Source organism: Sceloporus occidentalis, unplaced genomic scaffold, assembly GCF_023333645.1.
Source record: "Sceloporus occidentalis isolate IW3139 unplaced genomic scaffold, rSceOcc1.0.p SCAF_7, whole genome shotgun sequence".
NCBI classification, from domain to species: Eukaryota; Metazoa; Chordata; class Lepidosauria; order Squamata; family Phrynosomatidae; genus Sceloporus; species Sceloporus occidentalis.
In genome coordinates this window covers 68,472,812-68,491,325 of record NW_028316987.1, presented here as the reverse complement: position 1 = coordinate 68,491,325, position 18,514 = coordinate 68,472,812, and the positions used below count along the sequence as shown (strand labels likewise).

At 50.7% G+C, this 18,514-nt stretch overlaps 1 long non-coding RNA gene across 2 annotated transcripts; it reads right to left on the bottom strand.

Annotated features, from left to right (window-relative positions):
- Nucleotides 1-1,330: 1,330 nt before the first annotated feature.
- Nucleotides 1,331-12,943, bottom strand: LOC149309891 (uncharacterized). Of its 2 annotated transcripts, none has more exons than XR_016281857.1 (4): nucleotides 12,715-12,943; nucleotides 1,622-1,747; nucleotides 1,502-1,526; nucleotides 1,331-1,368 (listed from the first exon to the last, which is right to left on the bottom strand). It is a non-coding gene; the product is annotated as an uncharacterized LOC149309891 (long non-coding RNA). The 2 variants fall into 2 exon arrangements; XR_016281856.1 differs by lacking the exon at nucleotides 12,715-12,943 and adding an exon at nucleotides 6,210-6,378.
- Between the last annotated feature and the right edge of the window lie 5,571 nt (nucleotides 12,944-18,514).

Sequence of the window (18,514 nt, the reverse complement as noted above, 5' to 3'; positions counted from 1 at the left end):
CACAGCCTAATGTGAGATCTGACGGCAGATTCATCTCATTTGAAAACAACTAAGCAAACAACCCCCGAAAATCTCTTTCAACTGTACTGAGATGCTTAAAATAAAATAATGGGACATCATCCAACACTTCTGCTCTTTGGGTCTGCTTTTTGGAAATGTAAAGTTGACAGTCCAGCCTATAGCAGTGGTTGTAAAATATATGTGTACAATTTAAAAAAGGAAAACCAGAAACATTAGAAATGCAGGAACAAGGTTGAGTTTTTGCTTGTTAAACTTGAGGTGGTCGTTTCATTATAAATGACAGTTTGGTCCTTTCCTTTATTTGGCAGTTCTTGCTTCTCCTGTCCGCTTTGACAAACAAATTTCATCACCATTGTGCTTTCCTTCTCTTTTCATGTACCACTAGGAGGGAAAAAAAGGAATTACAGTCTCTGGTTCAGAAGAGTATGCAGAGCTTTTAAACTTCCATTCATGAACATAGTAACAAATTCCAGAAACGCAGCCAAGTTTATTGTGTATATCCAAGAACAGCAGCAGCAGCAGCTGCTACAACAAGAACAAAAATATGATGCCTTTGCCTATCACATGGCATTTTGTTTTGTTTCCAGAAGAGAGGTCCTCTCAGTGTAGCACTCAACTTGTTGAGGGCCAGTGGGTGTGATGTAGAGGATTGAATGTTGTAACTAAATGCACATGGCTGAAGGTCAATGAATATGAGAGGATTTTCTTATCATTGCAATGCCTGGCTCACTAGTGAAGTAAACACAGAGTTTGAAAAAGCTGTTTTTTGGAGCACAAGTTCCTCACCAACACATGTAATAGGCATACTGGCACATTATCATACAAAAAACAGTTCTTTCACGCTCTGGACACAAAACACACTCCCTCAAACAGTCCTGTTTTGTTCTTATGTCCAACACTGATCCCCCTCCCCCAAATGTATAAATTTCCTATGTGTTAACCTTGCACTTCTGTAAATTACCCTGATGGGCTTCAGCCTACAGAGTCAGTTCAGCAACCTTTCTTCTTGCCTTCATCTTTTGCAAGTGGTGTGGAGGACAGCTCTGTGGGAAGGAGCCTGGCAGTTTAGATGTGGAAAACAGCATGTAAAGTTAACCAGCCCAGCCCAGAATTTCAGCACCACTCCAATGTTTCTGCACCATGGGATTTAAGGAAAAATAACAGGTCTGTGATGGCTGATAATCGCCATCTACTTCAACTTTCTGTATTCAACTTTCTTCATTCCTCCCATCTCTTTCAGTCTTTTTCAGAGGAATTTATACAGAGTTGAAAGGGGTTTACTTCTATTAAATGATTTATATCACATTACCTGAAATTGTTTGTGCTTTTCGGTAATCGGCTTCAGGCCTAAAACATTTACAAAATACAAGTGTTAAATAGAAATATTTTAAATCCAGCATCAAATCAGGATGAAGGCAGAACATGCTTTTAAAAAGGATTAATGTGAGATTGAGCATCAAAGAGAAAATTAGATTTCTACCTGATCTGCAACTTCTGCTGTATAACTGGAAAAGAAAGACAGAGAGGAAAATATCAGCTCTTTCTGCTATAATTTGCAGAAACTTTGAATGTAATGGGGGATTAATTTAACATACAGTACCTTTGTGAGGTTGAAATCTTTTCCATAATGTTAGAAGGCACATTGCCACTATCAAAAATAAGGAAATCCCAGTTATTATTGCTAGAGGTGATAAATATTTTCCTTTTTGGGCCAGCTGCTCCAGTCCTGCATCAGAGAAGAACAGAAACTGATCACTGATCTACAGAGTTATATTATGGATTAATTAAAAGCAGATCCACAATGTTGGTATATCACATGTGGTTGCTTTGAAATCAGAACATGTGCACTTTTAAAATATACATAAAGTCCAAACACAAATCAAGGAACATGAGAGACACTGCAGACTGAGTCAGCCAGAAAAATCAGCAGTAGCAGAACACGTTATAAACCATCCTGAGCATAAAATGCTCTTTGAAAACACTGAAATTCTGGAACATGCCAACAACTATCAGGTCAGAATGCACAGGGAAGCCATTGAAATCCACAAGCACCTGGACAACTTGATCAGGAAAGAAGAAACCCTCAAAGTAAATAAAGTGTGGCTACCACTCCCGAAGGACACCAAAACCAGGACTCAGCAAATGCACATGAGAAACCACTCAGAGTCAGGGGATTTCCCATCAGACAATGGTCACCAATTAGCAGATACTAATCCTCTTTTGCATATCCTCTGCACCTGAGATATACTTTGCCCTGGGGAATACAGACAATAAAGTGGAGACAGCAACTTTATGTATAGATTTTGGGTTTTTTTTACGGGCTATGTGACCATGTTCTATGAGAGTTTATTCCTGATGTTTCGCCAGCATCTGTGGCTGGCATCTTCAGAGAATGCTAACCTGGAAGAGAGTGGGTATATATATACCCTGAGGAAGCCATCAACAACAGAACAATACACAGATTAACATGGGAATCACTCTTCCTCACCCAAGGTCACACAGTGTGTGTGTGTGTGTATACACACACACACACACACACACACACACACACACACACACACACACACTCTTCCAGGTTAGCATTCTCTGAAGATGCCAGCCACAGATGCTGGCGAAACATCAGGAATAAACTCTCATAGAACATGGTCACATAGCCCGTAAAACCCCCAAAAATCTATACATAAAGTTGCTGTCTCCACTTTATTGTCTGTATTCCCCAGGGCAAAGTATATCTCAGGTGCAGTTTAGCTGACCAAGAGATACCCAAACTGTTACTGTCTCCCTTTACTTACTTTGCACTGAAGAGATAGGAGGCCAAAATATTTAATTGTTTTACTTGACCTGGACACAGGGTCCCCTGTGAATGAAAATGGGCAGCTAGGGGACAGAACAGCTACCGGAGGGAAGTGGCATTGTGCAGTCCGCATCACTGATGCCATTTCCTTCCCAGGGGAATTGCGGTTTAAAAGCTGTGTGTGATAACTTCCATAGTTAGAAAAAAAAGTAGTAGTCATTTTCTGCAACTGAATCCTATGCAAAATTAAATGTAAGCCTTAATCTACATAGGATGGGGCTATAATATTGTATACAATATCAGTCAGTAGTATTGAAATTAAACTGGGGACTAATGTATCTTTAATCTCTTATTGTAATTGTTGTTGCTATGTTTGGCCACTAGAGGGAAATAAAGCTTCATTTTTGACACCACTGGCTGAGTTTGGAAGACAAAAGCTTTGTACTAGCTACCTGGAACTGTAGGAAGAGCAGGAACAGGTACAGCTAGACCTATAGATGCTGTTTTGGGGACAAAAATGGCTGAGCAATGATGCATACACGAAGAGGAAATAACACAAGCAATCTAGAAAGTTGGGAGTAAGCAAAGATACTGAGAAGAGAAAAGAAGAGAAAAGGAGCTACAGAGACACTGAATTCTGGAAATCTGGAATTCTGGAAATCTGGAATTCTGGAAAGCAATCAGGCAAAAGGGACCATGTCACTGCCTGGAGGATATGCATTTTTAGGGTGTTTTGATGGGATGGGGTCTTGGACCCAACAAACTCTGGCTATGTTGGTGTCACAAGTTCATATTTCCAAGGATCCTTAAAGGGATCACCAAGGACCTAACTGCCCTGAAACAAGGAAGGAAGCAGAAGCTGAGACTGAGACATATTGCTCCTGCACTTCTGACAGATGAAGAGCAACATTGATGGAAATTAGAGAATGCTGTCTTTGTGTTCAGGTTGTTTGTGGGTAAGATCTCAAAAAGCTAGGCAGGACAGACAACAGAAGAAAAGAAAAAAGGAACCAGCAAAAAAGTGCTCACAAGGAAAGATTTTCAAATTTTATGTATTTTTGTGTGTGACAGATTAGCAGAAAGACATTACAGAAAGAAAGAAAAAAAAATGAAGCAGAAGTTGGATAATTCTTTCATTCTCTTTGGTGAGCTTCCTATTTTGCATTATCAGTTTAATTCCAAGTTTATTTCAGTTTTGAATTCAAAGCTTAAGCTTGTATTTCAGCTGGCTGTATATCTTCCGTAAAGCATGATGTGCTTTACAAGTTAACTTTGTACGGTCAGAAGTAAGTACTACTGAGTTCAAGAAAGCTTACTCCTGGATGAGAATGTACAGGATTGCAGCCATGGTTCATAAACTTAGATTCAGGACAGTAGCTACAGTTGGACCATGACATCTGCCTCTTCCTATTGATATTGATTTTTAGATTCTAAGCCTGAGGGCAGGGAACTGTCTGACTAAAAAATTGTATGTACAACACTGTGTAAATTTACAGCGCTTTATAAATAAAGGTTAATAATAATAATAATAATAATAGTATGGTTTCTAATTTTGACTATAACACTTACAGTTGCTTGACTGAAACACATACACCTCCAGCCAAAACAAACATTGTTGAACTATTTTTTAATGAACTGTTTTAATATATATTTTAAAATCTTTTGTCCATGGTGTAGGGGTTTGACTATTGGACTAGGACTCCAAATGATCAGTCCACTAGGCATTTGTAGCTCCTCCAGAGCAATTTTATGATCAGTCTCTGGCAGATGTTGACCACAGAGTTGTACTGGAGGACCTAGAGGAGGGTCCTCTCAGGTAAAAACATAGTGTTTTTGTTATTTGCAATTTTTCACATTCAGGGGGTCCTGTGGTGTGCCCCTAAAGCTATCAAATGTGGAGGGATGAGTGTAGTAGGCGTGGGCAGTCCAGCAACATCTTCAAAAGCCATTCACTTTTGATCCTTGCCTGAACCTCTCCTCCTTTGAGCTTGGGGGGAACCACCAGGCTAGGAGCATACAGTCAGAGTTATTAATTCTCTACTGTTTGTCTTTATTCTATGTCTGTGTTTTGGGCTGTTTCATGGAAAAAGAGGAATATGCCTTTAAAATCCAGACCCCCACAATGCCTCTGAGGTCACCATGATGCTTACTCAACAATGCTCTGACAGCTCCAACTGACCTTCCCTTGGTGGGCATTCTAGTTGGCAGTTGGGCATAGGAAGGACTCAGAGGCAGAGGTGGCTCTTTTGGAAATCTTTCCCTATTTGACAGAGATTTGGTTTTAAATCTGATAGCTGCTTAGGCCCAAAGCTGACCTCTATGTCTGGGTTTCCTGATCTTTCCGTTGGGTTGACTAGCATTTCAAGAGAGAATGAAGATAGGGGGGCTGCTGTCTTCCATCTCTCTCTCTTCCTTCCTACAGACAAAAGGATTGGTCCAGAAGAAGACCATCTGTGAGTAGATTTTGATTCCTGGCTTCTGGGGTCCTCAGTGCAGCTCCCAGTGCCCTCAGCCCTTTGGGTCTGCCATTTTCTTCTATGGTGGAGGCTTCTTCTCTGTTGGCTAGCCCTCCATCCTCATCCCACAGGGCCCCACTGCCTAGGAGAGAGAGGTCAGTACTTCTGTCCTGTTCAACCAAGATAAGGGCCCCTTCTCAGGTTCTATCCTTTGGGACCCAGAGGGGAGAAAAGCCTTTCATCTGTGGGTTCAGGGTGGCCAGCCCAAAGCATGATCTGAACTAGGAACCAGTCTCTATTTATGGGGGCGGAGGTGAAATTTGACATTTGTAAGCTACCCGGGAGTTACAGAGATCAAATGGTCCAGAAAAAAGAAAGCGTTACCAATTTGAACGAGTTAATTTTCTAGTCAATATAGCTATGCATTATATTAAAATTTCTCTTACATTATATCCTGGCCATGTATGTTCACAAGGTTATTTAGCTGTTGAGAGTTTGGCTGCATTTTGTTTGATTGTCTTCCCTCATATAGGCAAAGCCATCTACCAGGTAAGAAACAGTCAAGGGCACTTGGTCAGATCAACAGATAGAGAGAAAGAGTTAAGTTTGGTCAGGTTAGACTTGCCTCTAAGCTAATAGAGAAGGAATGAAATGTGGTTGTAAAGGTTAGAGAATTTTGTTTTTGAACAGTTCTTCCCAAATGATCTCTGGCTCTTTATAGTAGGGTTGTGTGGTAGGATAAAATTTTCCACACTAATTTTACTCCCTGTTTAGGAAAAAAATAACCAGGTAAGTGATAAAATCTAAGACTATTTTATTGCACATTTTCAGCACAAAAGGGGGAGGAAGGGGAGATGGGGGGGAAGGAGGTAAGTCAATGTGTCTTGTCAATATAATTTTCTAGTCAATAGAGCTATGCATTATAAAAAATATCTTACATTATATTCTGGGTGTGTATATTCCCAGGGTTACGTAGTTGTTGAAAGTTTGGCTGCATTTTGTTTGATTGTGTTCCCTCATATAGGCAAAGCCATCTACCAGGTAAGAAACAGCCAATAATCATATTTGTATGTTAGGCTTTTTTTTAAATTATAATTTCATTCATTTGGGGGGGAAAGAGCTCTTGGTCTGATCAACAGAGAAAGAGAGAGAGCTAAGTTTGGACAGGTTAGAATTGCCTCTAAACTCTTAGAGAAGGAACGAAATTTGGCCATGGGAAAGGTTAGAAATATTTGCTTTTAAACAGTTCCCCTGTTAAATTTCTCATGAATATAAATAGGCATTATATTGAAATAAACTTTCTGTTACAGTACTGTATTCTGGGCAAGTAAATTCACAGGGTTAGTTGTTGAAAATTTTGTTGCCTTCTCTTTGATTGTGTTTCCTTATACAGGCAAAGCCATCTACCAGGTAAGAAACCACCAATCATCATGTTTATATGGCAGACTTTCTTCATCAGTGATAATTAAATGTATTTTGGGGAAACAGCACTTAGATCAACACAGAGAAATATGGTTGTGGGAAGGGTTAGAGTATTTTGTTTTTGAACAGTTCCCCTAAAAATGCTCCCTGGGTTTTCATAGTAGGGCTGTGTGGTAGGATAATATTTTCCACGTGACTTTTTTCTTTCTCTGTATAGGCAACAACATTTACCAGGTAAGTGATCAAAACTAACCCTATTTTATTGCAGATTTTCAGCACAAAAGGTAAGTCAATGTGTCTTGGGGGAATTTAGGCCTAAATCTAATTATTGGCTCCAACTAGAACAAGACTCATTGAATCATTGAGTACTGGGCAGGGGAACCATTTTGCAAGTTCAGTTGATTCAATGGGTTTCATTCAATTTCTTCTGGTTGGGACCAAGAACTAGATTTTGGCTGTAGAGCCTTATCTAAGCACTCTAAAACACACACACACACACTGCCATCCACATGTGTGTACCCACCACACAAATAAATCCCACACTACATCCCATGTCATACACACACAAACAAAATGCACCCACCACTCACACCACAGAGGTAAACATTTCTGTTATTCATTCACACACTTCCACCATATACCACACCAACATACACACATAAATACACTGCACACTCCTACCACCAATACACACACTTCTATCATTCATCAACAACCCCCCCACACACATACCACACAAGCAACAAACACATTTCCACGTTCCACTAACACACCATTCTCCATATAATACAGTTGAGCAAATAACCACTGCTCACTTGCACCACAAACACATTTTTATCAGTCACTAAAACACCTTTCCCCACATACCACATAATACAACCCTCACAAACACATACACATATTTCTGCTATTCATATAAACTCCCTTCCCACAGCTACTACACAGAAACACTGCACCCTTACACCACAAACACAAAAATTTCCACCATTCAGACACTCCCTTTCTCCACATACCACACACACACATACTACATACTGACACCGCATATTTACACCATATATTGATACACGCATCTCCAACATTCACTCACATAACATATAAACTGCATACAAACACACATATTTCAACCAGGCACACAAACACTCTATGCCACTTACCACAGAAACATACATCACACACACACACACACACACCACAAACAGAGTTCTCCCACATACCAAACACAGACATATCACACATTCACACCACAAACACGTATTTGTACCATTCACTCTCAAACCATTCTATATATAATACAGGACACTGCACACTCACACCACAATCATGCTTTCACCATTCTCTCACACACCTTTGCTCACATACCATACATATACACACACAGATTTCTGCCATTCACACAAACACTCCTCCGGCACCTACCCCACACAAACACTGCATACTCACACCGCATAAACACATTTCCACCATTCACTCACACACCCTTCTCTATATACTATATACACACACCACAAACTTTTTCACTATTCACATAAACATCCTTCCTGCTCACACAGGCACACTCTATACCAAGGGTTCCCAACCTGGGGGTCGTGACCCCTGTGCGGGGGTCGCGAGGTCGGGAATCCCCCTGCCTCCCCCTCCCCTTTACTCCGCGGGTGCCGGCGCTAGCACAGGCACCGTGCGGGGAAAAGGAGAGGGGGCGGGGCTCCTTCCTCTTTCCCTTCCTTCCCAGGGCTGCCAGACAGCCGCGGAGAGGAAAGGAAGGGGTGGTGGTCCTCCTGCCCTTTCCCTCCCATTCCACGGCTGCCAAATAGCCGCGGAGAGGAAGGGAAGGGGTGGGGGTCCTCCTGCCTTTTCCCTCCCTTTCCACAGCTGGTAGACAGCCGCGGAGAGGAAGGGGCAGGGTTCCTCCTCCTCCTTCCCTCCTTTTCCACAGCTGCTAGACAGCCACGGAGAGGAAGGGAAGGGGCGGGGGACTTCCTCCTCCTTCCTTCCCTTTCCACAGCTGCTAGACAGCCGCGGAGAGGAAGGGAAAGGGGCGGGGGCCCTCCTGCCTTTTCTCTCCCTTTCCATGGCTGCCAGACAGCCGCGGAGAGGAAGGGAAGGGGCGGTGGTCCTCCTGCCCTTTCCCTCCCATTCCACGGCTGCCTGGCAGCCGCGGAGAGGAAGGGAAAGAGGCGGTGTCCTTCTGCCCTTTCCCTCCCTTTCCACGGCTGCCAGAAAGCTGCGGAGAGTAAGGGAAAGGGGCGGGGTCCTCCTGCCCTTTACCTCCATTTCCATGGCTGGTAGACAGTGGCGGAGAGGAAGTGAAGGGGCAGGGTTCCTCCTCCTCCTCCCCTCCCTTTCCACGGCTGCCAGACAGCCGCGGAGAGGAAGGGAAAGGTCGGGGGTCCTCCTGCCTTTCCCCTCCCTTTCCACAGCTGCCAGACAGCCGCAGAGAGGAAGGGAAGGGAAGGGGCTCCTCCTCCTTCTTCCCTAACTTTCCACGGCTGCCAGACAGCCACGGAGAGGAAGCGAAAGGGCCGGGGGTCCTCCTGCCCTTTCCCTCCCTTTTCCTGGCTGACAAGCAGCCATGGCGAGGAAGGGAAAGGGGCGGGGTCCTCCTGCCCTTTCCCTGGCTGCCAGGCAGCTGCAGAGAGGAAGGGAAGGGAAGGGGTTCCTCCTCCTCCTTCCCTCCCTTTCCATGGCTGCCTGACAGCCGCGGAGAGGAAGGAAAAGGGGCGGGGTTCCTCCTGCCCTTTCCCTCCATTTCCATGGCTGCCAGACAGCCGTGGAGAGAAATGGAAGGTGTGGGGGTCCTCCTCCTCCTCCTTCCCTTCCTTTCCACTGCTGCCAGACAGCCGCGGAGAGGAAGGGAAAGGGCGGGATTCCTCCTGCCCTTTCCCTCCCTTTCCATCGCTGCCTGACAGCCGCGGAGAGGAAGGGAAGGGAAGGTGGTCCTCCTCCTCCTTCCCTCCCTTTCCACCGCTGCCAGACAGCCACGGGGAGGAAGGGAAGGGGTGGGGATCCTCCTCCTTCTTCTCTCCCTTTCCACTGCTGCCACACAGCCGTGGAGAGGAAGGGAAAGGGGCGGGGGTCCTCCTGTCCTTTCGCTCCCTTTTCATGGCTGCCTGACAGCTGCGGAGAGGAAGGGAAGAGGCGGGGGACCTCCTCCTTCCCTCCCTTTCCACTGCTGCCAGACAGACAGCTTCTCTCTCTTTCCACTGCTGCCACACAGCCGCGGAGAGGAAGGAAAAGGGGCGGGGTTCCTCCTGCCCTTTCCCTCCCTTTCCACGGCTGCCTGACAGCCGCGGGGAGGAAGGTAAGGGGTGGGGATCCTCCTCCTTCTCTCCCTTTCCACTGCTGCCACACAGCCGTGGAGAGGAAGGGAAAGGGGCGGGGGGTCCTCCTGCCCTTTCCCTCCCTTTCCATGGCTGCCTGACAGCCGCGGAGAGGAAGGGAAAGGGGCGGGGTTCCTCCTGCCCTTTCCCTCCCTTTCCATGGCTGCCTGACAGCCGCGGAGAGGAAGGGAAGGGGCGGGGGTCCTCCTCCTCCTTCCCTCCCTTTCTACGGCTGCCAGACAGCCGTGGAGAGGAAGGGAAAGGGGCGGGGCTCCTCATGCCCTTTCCCTCCCTTTCCATGGCTGCCAGACAGCCGCGAAAAGTAAGACAAAGGGGCGGGGCTGCCTCCTCCTCTTTTACCCGCGGCTGCCGGGCAACCACAGGGAGAAGGGGATGGGAACTGCAAGTCCCGGAGACCTTTGCGGCCAGAGGTCCCGCCCCCTATTCCCTATTGGCTTCCCTAATTGGTTGGGAGGCTGGGAAGGGGCAGGAAGTCCGGCAGCAAAGCCTGTTGGGGCTTGTATGCAGCCGAAAATCTTTCGTCTGCAATGGGGGTTGCCGCCCAACAAATGTTGGGAACCGCTGCTCTATACTCAACTCAAAAACAAATATTTTCACCCTTCACTCATACACTGATACCACAAACATACACATTTCCACCATTTTCTCAAACACCATTCTTCACAACACACATATTAACACACACATACACATTACACACTCACACCACAAATACATTTTCACCAATTCCTCAGACATCCTTCCCTACCTTCCACGTGCCATATCACACACACCACAAACACACAAATTTCATCCATCCAAACACTTTCCCCCACATACTTCACATTCACACCACAAAGACATTTCTACAATTCACTCACTCACCTTTCCCCACAAATTAAAGGACACATCACACACTGTCACCACAAACACAAAAGTTTCACCTATACATTCAGACACGTTTCCCCAAATAACACACAAACTTAAATATCACATACTGACACCACCGGACATTGGGGGGGAGGAGGGACCCCTGGGGGAGGAGAGGGAGATTGGAGGGAAAGGAGGGAGACCCAGGGGTAGGAGGGAGAAATCGGGGGAAAGGAGAGACACCCAGGGGTAGGAGGGAGAGATTGGGGGTAAAAGAAGAACACCTAGGGGGAAGAGGGGGAGATCAGGGGAAAGGAGGGACACCTGTGGTAGGAGGGGAAGATTGGGGGTAAAGGAAGCACTCCTAGAGGGAGGAGGGGGAGATCAGGGTTAAGGAGGGACAACCTGGGGGAGGAGGGGGATATATGGGGGGGAAAGGAGGGACACCCTGGGGGAGGAGGGGGAGATTGGGGGGAAAGGAGGTACACCCCGTGGAAGGAGAGGGACATTGGGGGGAAAGGAAGGATACCCCGGGGGATGAGGGGGAGATGGGGGGAAGGAAGGACACCCCAGGGGTGGAGGAGGAGATTGGGAAGAAAGGTGGGACACCCTGGGAAGGAGGGGGAGATTGGGGGGAAAGGAGGGATACCCCGGGGGAGAAGGGTGAGATGGGGGGGAAAGGAGGGACACCCTGGGGAGAAGGGGGAGGTCAGGGGGAAAGTTGGGACACAGCGGGGTAGGAGAGGGAGATCAGGGGGAAAGGAGGGACTCCGGGGGGAAGGGGGAGATTGGGGGGAAAGGAGGGACATCCCGGGAGAAGGGGGAGGTTGGGGGGAAAGGAGGGACACCCCGGGGAAGGAGAGGGAGATCGGGGGAAAGAAGGAACACCCCAGGGGAGCAGGGGGAGATTGGGGGGGAAAGGAGGACAACCCGGGGGAGGAGGGGATATCAGGGGGAGGAGGGGATATCAGGGTGGAGGAGGGTGAAATCAGCGGGGAAAGGAGGGATATCCCAGGGAGAAGGTGGAGATTGGGGGGAAAGGAGGACAGCCCGGGGGAGGAGGGGATATCGGGAGGAGGAGGGACACACTGGGGGAGGAGGGTGAAATCCGGGGGGAAAGGAGGGATACCCCGGGGAGAAGATGGAGATTGTGGGGAAAGGAGGGACACCCCAGGGAGGAGAGGGAGGTTGGGGGAAAAGGGGGGAATCCCACAGGAGGAGGGGGCAATCAGGGGGAAAGGAGGGACTCCCGGGGGGAATGGGGGAGATCAGGGGGAAAGGAGGGACACCCCGGGGGAGGAGGGGGACATGAGGGGGAAAGGAGGGACTCCTGGGGGGAACGGGGGAGATCAGGGGAAAGGAGGGACACCCAGGGTGAGGAGGGGGAATTCGGGAGGGGGGGAAAGGAGGGTCACCCCGGAGAAGGACATAGCGATCGGGGGAAAAGGTGGGACACCCCGGGAGGAGAAGGGGGAGATCGGAGGGAAAGGAGGGACACCCTGGGGAAGGAGAGGCAGAACAGGGGGAAAGGAGGGATATCCCGGGGGAGGAGGGGGAGATCGGGGAAAAGGAGGGACACCCTGGGGGGAAAGGGTGAGAACAGTGGGAATCGAAGGACACCATGGGTGAGGAGGTAGTGATCGGGGGAAAGGAGGGACACCCTGGGGGAAGAATGGGTGATCGGTGGGAAAGGAGGGCCACCCTGGGGGATGAGCGGGATATCAGAGGGAAAGGAGGGATACACAGGGGTAGGAGGGGGATATTGGGAGGGAAAGGAGGGACACCCCGGAGGAGGAGGGGGAGGGGGAGATCGGGGGAAAGGAGGTATAACCTGGGGAGTAGAGGGAGATCGGGGGAAAGGAGGGACACCCCTGCCAGGACCATGGTAAACAGGGCTGTCTAAATGACATGGATGTGGCCATTAGGTGGAGCTGTTTTGCAAGTTATTTACAGCTCTAGTGGCAGTTATATGTGTCAGCATTTAAACAGTGCATGATTGGAATGTTGATGCAACTGCCAACTGTCAATTCACAACAGTCACTGAGTGAAAGTGGCACAGTGTGCGCACCTCAGAGTGGGTTGTTACTGATGCGGATAGTGGATGGTGTCGATGTATACAGTGTTGTATACAGTGGAACCTCTGCGAATAAAAGCCTCATCTGAGAGAAGATTACAGTGTCTCTTTGCTCATTGAGAAAGCGACAGGTGTTTCGCCAGCTCACAGCTAGTTATTGCAGTCATGAAGGTGGAAACTCTGGTGTCATGTGTTGACATGTTGCCTCACGCATTACGCAACATAAACATCAAAAGCGTTTTAACCTCGGGGGAGAACAGGGGAAAAGAAGGACACCACGGGAGAGGAGGGGGAGGGGAAAGGAAGGACACCCCAGGGGAGGAGGTGGAGAATGGGGGAAAGGAGGGACACCCTGCGGGAGATCAGGGGAAAGGAGGAAACACCTGGGGGGAGGTGGTTGAGATTGGTGGAAAGGAGGGATACCCCGGGGGGAGAGGGGGAGATCGGGGGAAAGAGGGGACACCCCGGGGGGAGGGGGAGATCGGGGAAAAGGAGGGACACCCCAGGGAGTGAGATAGGGGGGAAATGACGGACAGCCCAGGGGAGAGGAGTGAAAATGGGGGAAAGGAGGGACACCCTGGGGGGGATCGGCGGGAAAGGAGGGACACCCTGGGGCAGGAGGGGGAGATCGGTGGAAAGGTGAGATAGCCTGGGGGAGGGGGGGGAGATTGTGTGGGAAAGGAGGGACACCCTGGAGGAGGAGGCGAAGGAGGAGATCAGGGGAAAGGAAGGACACCTCAGGGAGTAAAGGGAGATTGGGGGGAAAGGAGGGACACCCCTGCCGGGACCATGGTAAACAGGGCTGTCTAAATGACATGGATGTGGCCACTAGGTGGAGCTGTTTTACAAGTTATTTACAGCTCTAGTGGCAGTTATATGTGTCAACATTTAAACAGAGCATCATTGGAATGTTGATGCAACTGCCAACTGTCAATTCTCAACAGTCACTGAGTGAGAGTGGCACAGTGTGCGCGCCTCAGAGTAGGTTGTTACTGATGCAGATAGTGGATGGTGTTGATGTATATAGTGTTGTACACAGAGTGGAACTTCTTCTATGAATAAAAACATCATCTGAAAGAAGATGACAGTGTCTCTTTGCTCATTGAGAAAGCAACAGGTGTTTCCCCAGCTCACAAGCTACTAACTACAGTCATGAAGGTGGAAACTGGTGCCATACGTTGATGTGTTGCCTCATGCGCTGCGCAACATAAATATCAAAAGCATTTTAACAACCCCAGGGGAGAATGGGGGGGAAAGTGGGACACCGTGGGGGAAGAGGGGATGAATGGGGGAAAGGAAGGACACCCCAGGGAAGGAGGGGGGAGTATGGGGAAAAGGAGGGACACCCTGGGGTAAGTGGGGGAGAAAAGGGGGAAAGGAGGGACATTCCAGGGGAGGAAGGGGTGACCTGGGGGGAAAGGAGGGACATCCATGGGGAGGGGGAGATCGGGGTAAAGGAGGGAAGCCCCAGGGGAGGAATGGGAGATAGGGGGAAAGGAGGGACACCCCGGGGGGAGTATGGGGAGATCAGGGGAAAGGATATTCTGGTGGAGGAGGGGTACATTGGGATGGGAAAGCTGGGACAACAAGGCGTAGGAGGGGGTGATTGGGGGAAGGCGGGACACTCTGGGGACAAGGAGGAGATCTGGGGGGAAAGGAAGGACACCCCAGGGGAGGAGGAGGAGATCAGGGGGAAAGGAGAGACAGCTCAGGGGAGGATCAGGAGATAGAGGGGAAAGGAGGGACACCCCAAGGGAGGAGGGGGAAATCAGAGGGAAAGGAGGGACACCTCAGGGGAGGAAGGGGAGATAGGGAGAAGGGGGGACACCCCAGGGGAGGAGGGGGAGATAAGGGGTAGAGGAGGATCACATAGTGGTAGGAGGGGAAGAATGGGGTAAAGGACAGACACCCCTGTGGAGGAGGAGATCGGGGGAATGGAGGGTCAGCCAGGGGGAGGATGGGGAGATCAGGGGGAAAGGAGGGACACCCTGGGGGAGGGTGAAATCGGGGGGAAAGGGGTTACCCCACGGGAAGATGGGGAAAGGAAGGACACCCTGGGGAAGGTGGGGGGAGTATGAGGGAAAGGAAGGACACCCGGGAGGAGGAGGAGGAGGGGGAGATCAAGGGGGAAAGGAGAGACATCCTTGGGAAGGAGGGGGAGAACAGGGGAAAGGAGGGATCCCCAGGGGAAGAGGGGAGTACTGGGGGAAAGGAGGGACACCCTAGGGGAGAAGGGGGCCATAATGGGGAAAGGAGGGACACCCTGGGGGAGGAGGGAGAGACTGGCACGAAAGGAGGGACACCTCGGGGGAATAGGAGGAGATTGGGGAAAGGAGGGACAACCCGGGCGAGGAGGGGGAGAACAGGGCAAAAGGAAGGACACCCCGAGGAGTGAGATTGGGGGGGAAAGGACGGACAGCCCGGGGGAGAGGAGTGAAAATGGGGGAAAGGAGGGACACCCTGGGGGAGGTCGGCGAGAAAAGAGGGACACCCTGGGGGAGGAGGGGGAGATCGGTGGAAAGGTGAGATAGCCTGGGGGAGGATGGGGGGATTGGGTGGGAAAGGAGGGACACCCTAGAGGAGGGGGGAGGGGGAGAATGGGGGGAAAGGAGGGACACCCCGGGGAGTAAAGGGAGATCAGGGGGGAAAGGAGGGACACCCCTGCCAGGACCATGGTAAACAGGGCTGTCTAAATGACATGGATGTGGCCACTAGTTGGAGCTGTTTTGCAAGTTATTTACAGCTCTAGTGGCAGTTATATGTGTCAGCATTTAAACAGTGCATCATTGGAATGTTGATGCAACTGCCAACTGTCAATTCTCAACAGTCACTGAGTGAGAGTGGCACAGTGTGCGCACCTCAGAGTGGGTTGTTACTGATGCGGATAGCGGATGGTGTCGATGTATACAGTGTTGTACACAGTGGAACTTCTACGAATAAAAGCCTCATCTGAGAGAAGATTACAGTGTCTCTTTGCTCATTGAGAAAGCGACAGGTGTTTCGCCAGCTCACAGCTAGTCATTACAGTCACGAAGGTGGAAACTCTGGTGTCATACGTTGACGTGTTGCCTCACGCGCTAAGCAACATAAACATCAAAAGCGTTTTAACAACCTCGGGGGAGGAGAAAAGAAGGACACTGCAGGAGAAGAGGCGGAGAACGGAGGGAAAGGAAGGACACCCCGGGGGAGGAGGGGGAGAATGGGGGAAAGGAGGGACACCATGGGGAGATCGGGGGGAAGGAGGGAACACCTGGGGGGAGGTGGGCGAGATTGGTGGAAAGGAGGGAAACCCCGGGGGAAGAGGGGAGATCGGGGGAAAGAGGGGACACCCCAGGGGAGGAGGGAGAAATCAGGGGAAAGAAAAGACGCACCGGGGAGTGAGATCGGGGGAGAAAGGACGGACCGCCCAGGGGAAATGAGTGAAAATGGGGGGAAAGGAGGGACACCCTGGGGGAGGAGGGGGAGATTGGGGGAAATGAGGGACACCTTGGCGGAGGAAGGGGAGGGGGAGATGGGGGAGGAGGCACACCCCAGGGTGTAGAGGGAGATTGGGGGGAAAGGAGGGGCACTCCTGGCAGGACCATGGTAAACAGGTCTGTCTAAATGACATGGATGTGGCCACTAGTTGGAGCTGTTTTGCAAGTTATTTACAGCTCTAGTGGCAGTTATATGTGTCAGCATTTAAACAGTGCATCATTGGAATGTTGATGCAACTGCCAACTGTCAATTCTCAACAGTCACTGAGTGAGAGTGGCACAGTGTGCGCGCCTCAGAGTGGGTTGTTACTGATGCGGATAGTGGATGGTGTTGACGTATATAGTGTTGTACACAGTGTAACTTCTACAAATAAAAGCCTCATCTGAGAGAAGATTACAGTGTCTATTTGCTCATTGAGAAAGCGACAGGTGTTTCCCCAGCTCACAAGCTACTAACTACAGTCATGAAGGTGGAAACTCTGGTGCCATACGTTGACGTGGGGGGAAAAGTGGGACACCGTGGGGGAGGAGGGGACGAATGGGGGAAAGGAACGACATCCCAGGGAAGGAGGGGGGAGTATGGGGAAAAGGAGGGACACCCCGGGGGAGGATGGGAAGGTTGGGGGGCGAAGTAGGGACACCCCATTGGAGGAGGGGAAGAATGGGGGGAAAGAAGGAACACCCTGGGGAAGCAGGTGGAGAACAAGGGGAAAGGAGGGACATCCCAGGGGAGGAGGAGGACATCTGGGGGAAAGGAGGGACACCTTGGGTGAGGAGGTGTACATCAGGAGGGGAGAAGGAGGGACACCAAGATGCAGTAGGGGGAGATTGGGGGAAAAGGAGGGACCCCCTCGGGGATGGAGGGGGAGAACGGGGGAAAGGAGTGACACACCAGGGAAGGAGGGGGGAAAAGTGGGGGAAAGGAGGGACATCCCAGGGGAGATCGGGGGAAAGGAGGGATACCCCGGGGAAGGAAGGTGAAGGAGGGGGAAGGTGGGACACCTAGGGGGAGGAGGGGGAGATGGGGGGAATGGAGGGATAGCCCGGAGGAAGAGGGAGAGACCGGCACAAAAGGAGGGACACCCTGGGGGAAGAGGGGGAGATTGAGGGAAAGGAAGGACACTCGGGGAAGGTGGGGGAAGTGTGGGGGAAAGGAAGGACACCTGGGAGGAGGAGGGGGAGATCGGGGGAAAGGAGGGATACCCCAGGCGAGGAAGGGGAAGGAGGGGGAAGGAGGGACACCCAGGGGGAGGAGGGGGAGATTGGGGGGAAAGGAGGGATATCCAGGGAAGGAGGGTGAGTGTGGGGGGGAAAGGAGGGACACCCCAGGGGAGGAGGGAGAGACCGGCACAAAAGGAGGGACACCCCAGGGGAAGAGGGGAGAACTGGGGGAAAGGAGGGACATCCCGGGGGAGATTGGGGGAAAGTAGAGATACCCCGGGGGAGGAAGGAGAGATTGGGGAGCAAGGAGGGATCCCCCGGGGATGGAGGGGAGGAACAGGGTGAAAGGAGGGACACCCCGGGGGAGGAGGGGGAGAACGAGGGAAAGGAGGGACACCCCAGGGAAGGAGGGGGAGAACTGGGGGAAAGGAGGGACATCTGGGGGAGATCAGGGGAAAGGAGGGATACCCCAGGGGAGGAAGGGGAAGGAGGGGGAAGGAGGGACACCCAGGGGAGATTGGGGGAAAGTAGAAATACCCCGGGGGAGGAAGGGGAGATTAGGGGGAAAGGAGGGACACCCCGGGGGAGGAGGGGGAGAACGGGGGAAAGGAGGGACACCCTGGGGGAAGGAGGTGGAGATCGGGGGGAAAGGAGGGACATCCAGAGAAGGAGGGTGAGATCGGGGGGGGGGCAAGGAGGGACACCCCGGGGGAGGAGGGGAGAACTGGGGGAAAGGAGGGACATCCTGGGGGAGACTGGGGGAAAGGAGGGATACCCCGGGGGAGGAAGGGGAGATTGGGGGGAAAGGAAGGACCCCACCGGGGATGGAGGGGGGAAACAGGGGGAAAGGAGGGACACCCTGGGGGAGGAGGGGGAGAACGGAGCAAAGGAGGGACACCCCAGGGAAGGAAGGGAAGAAC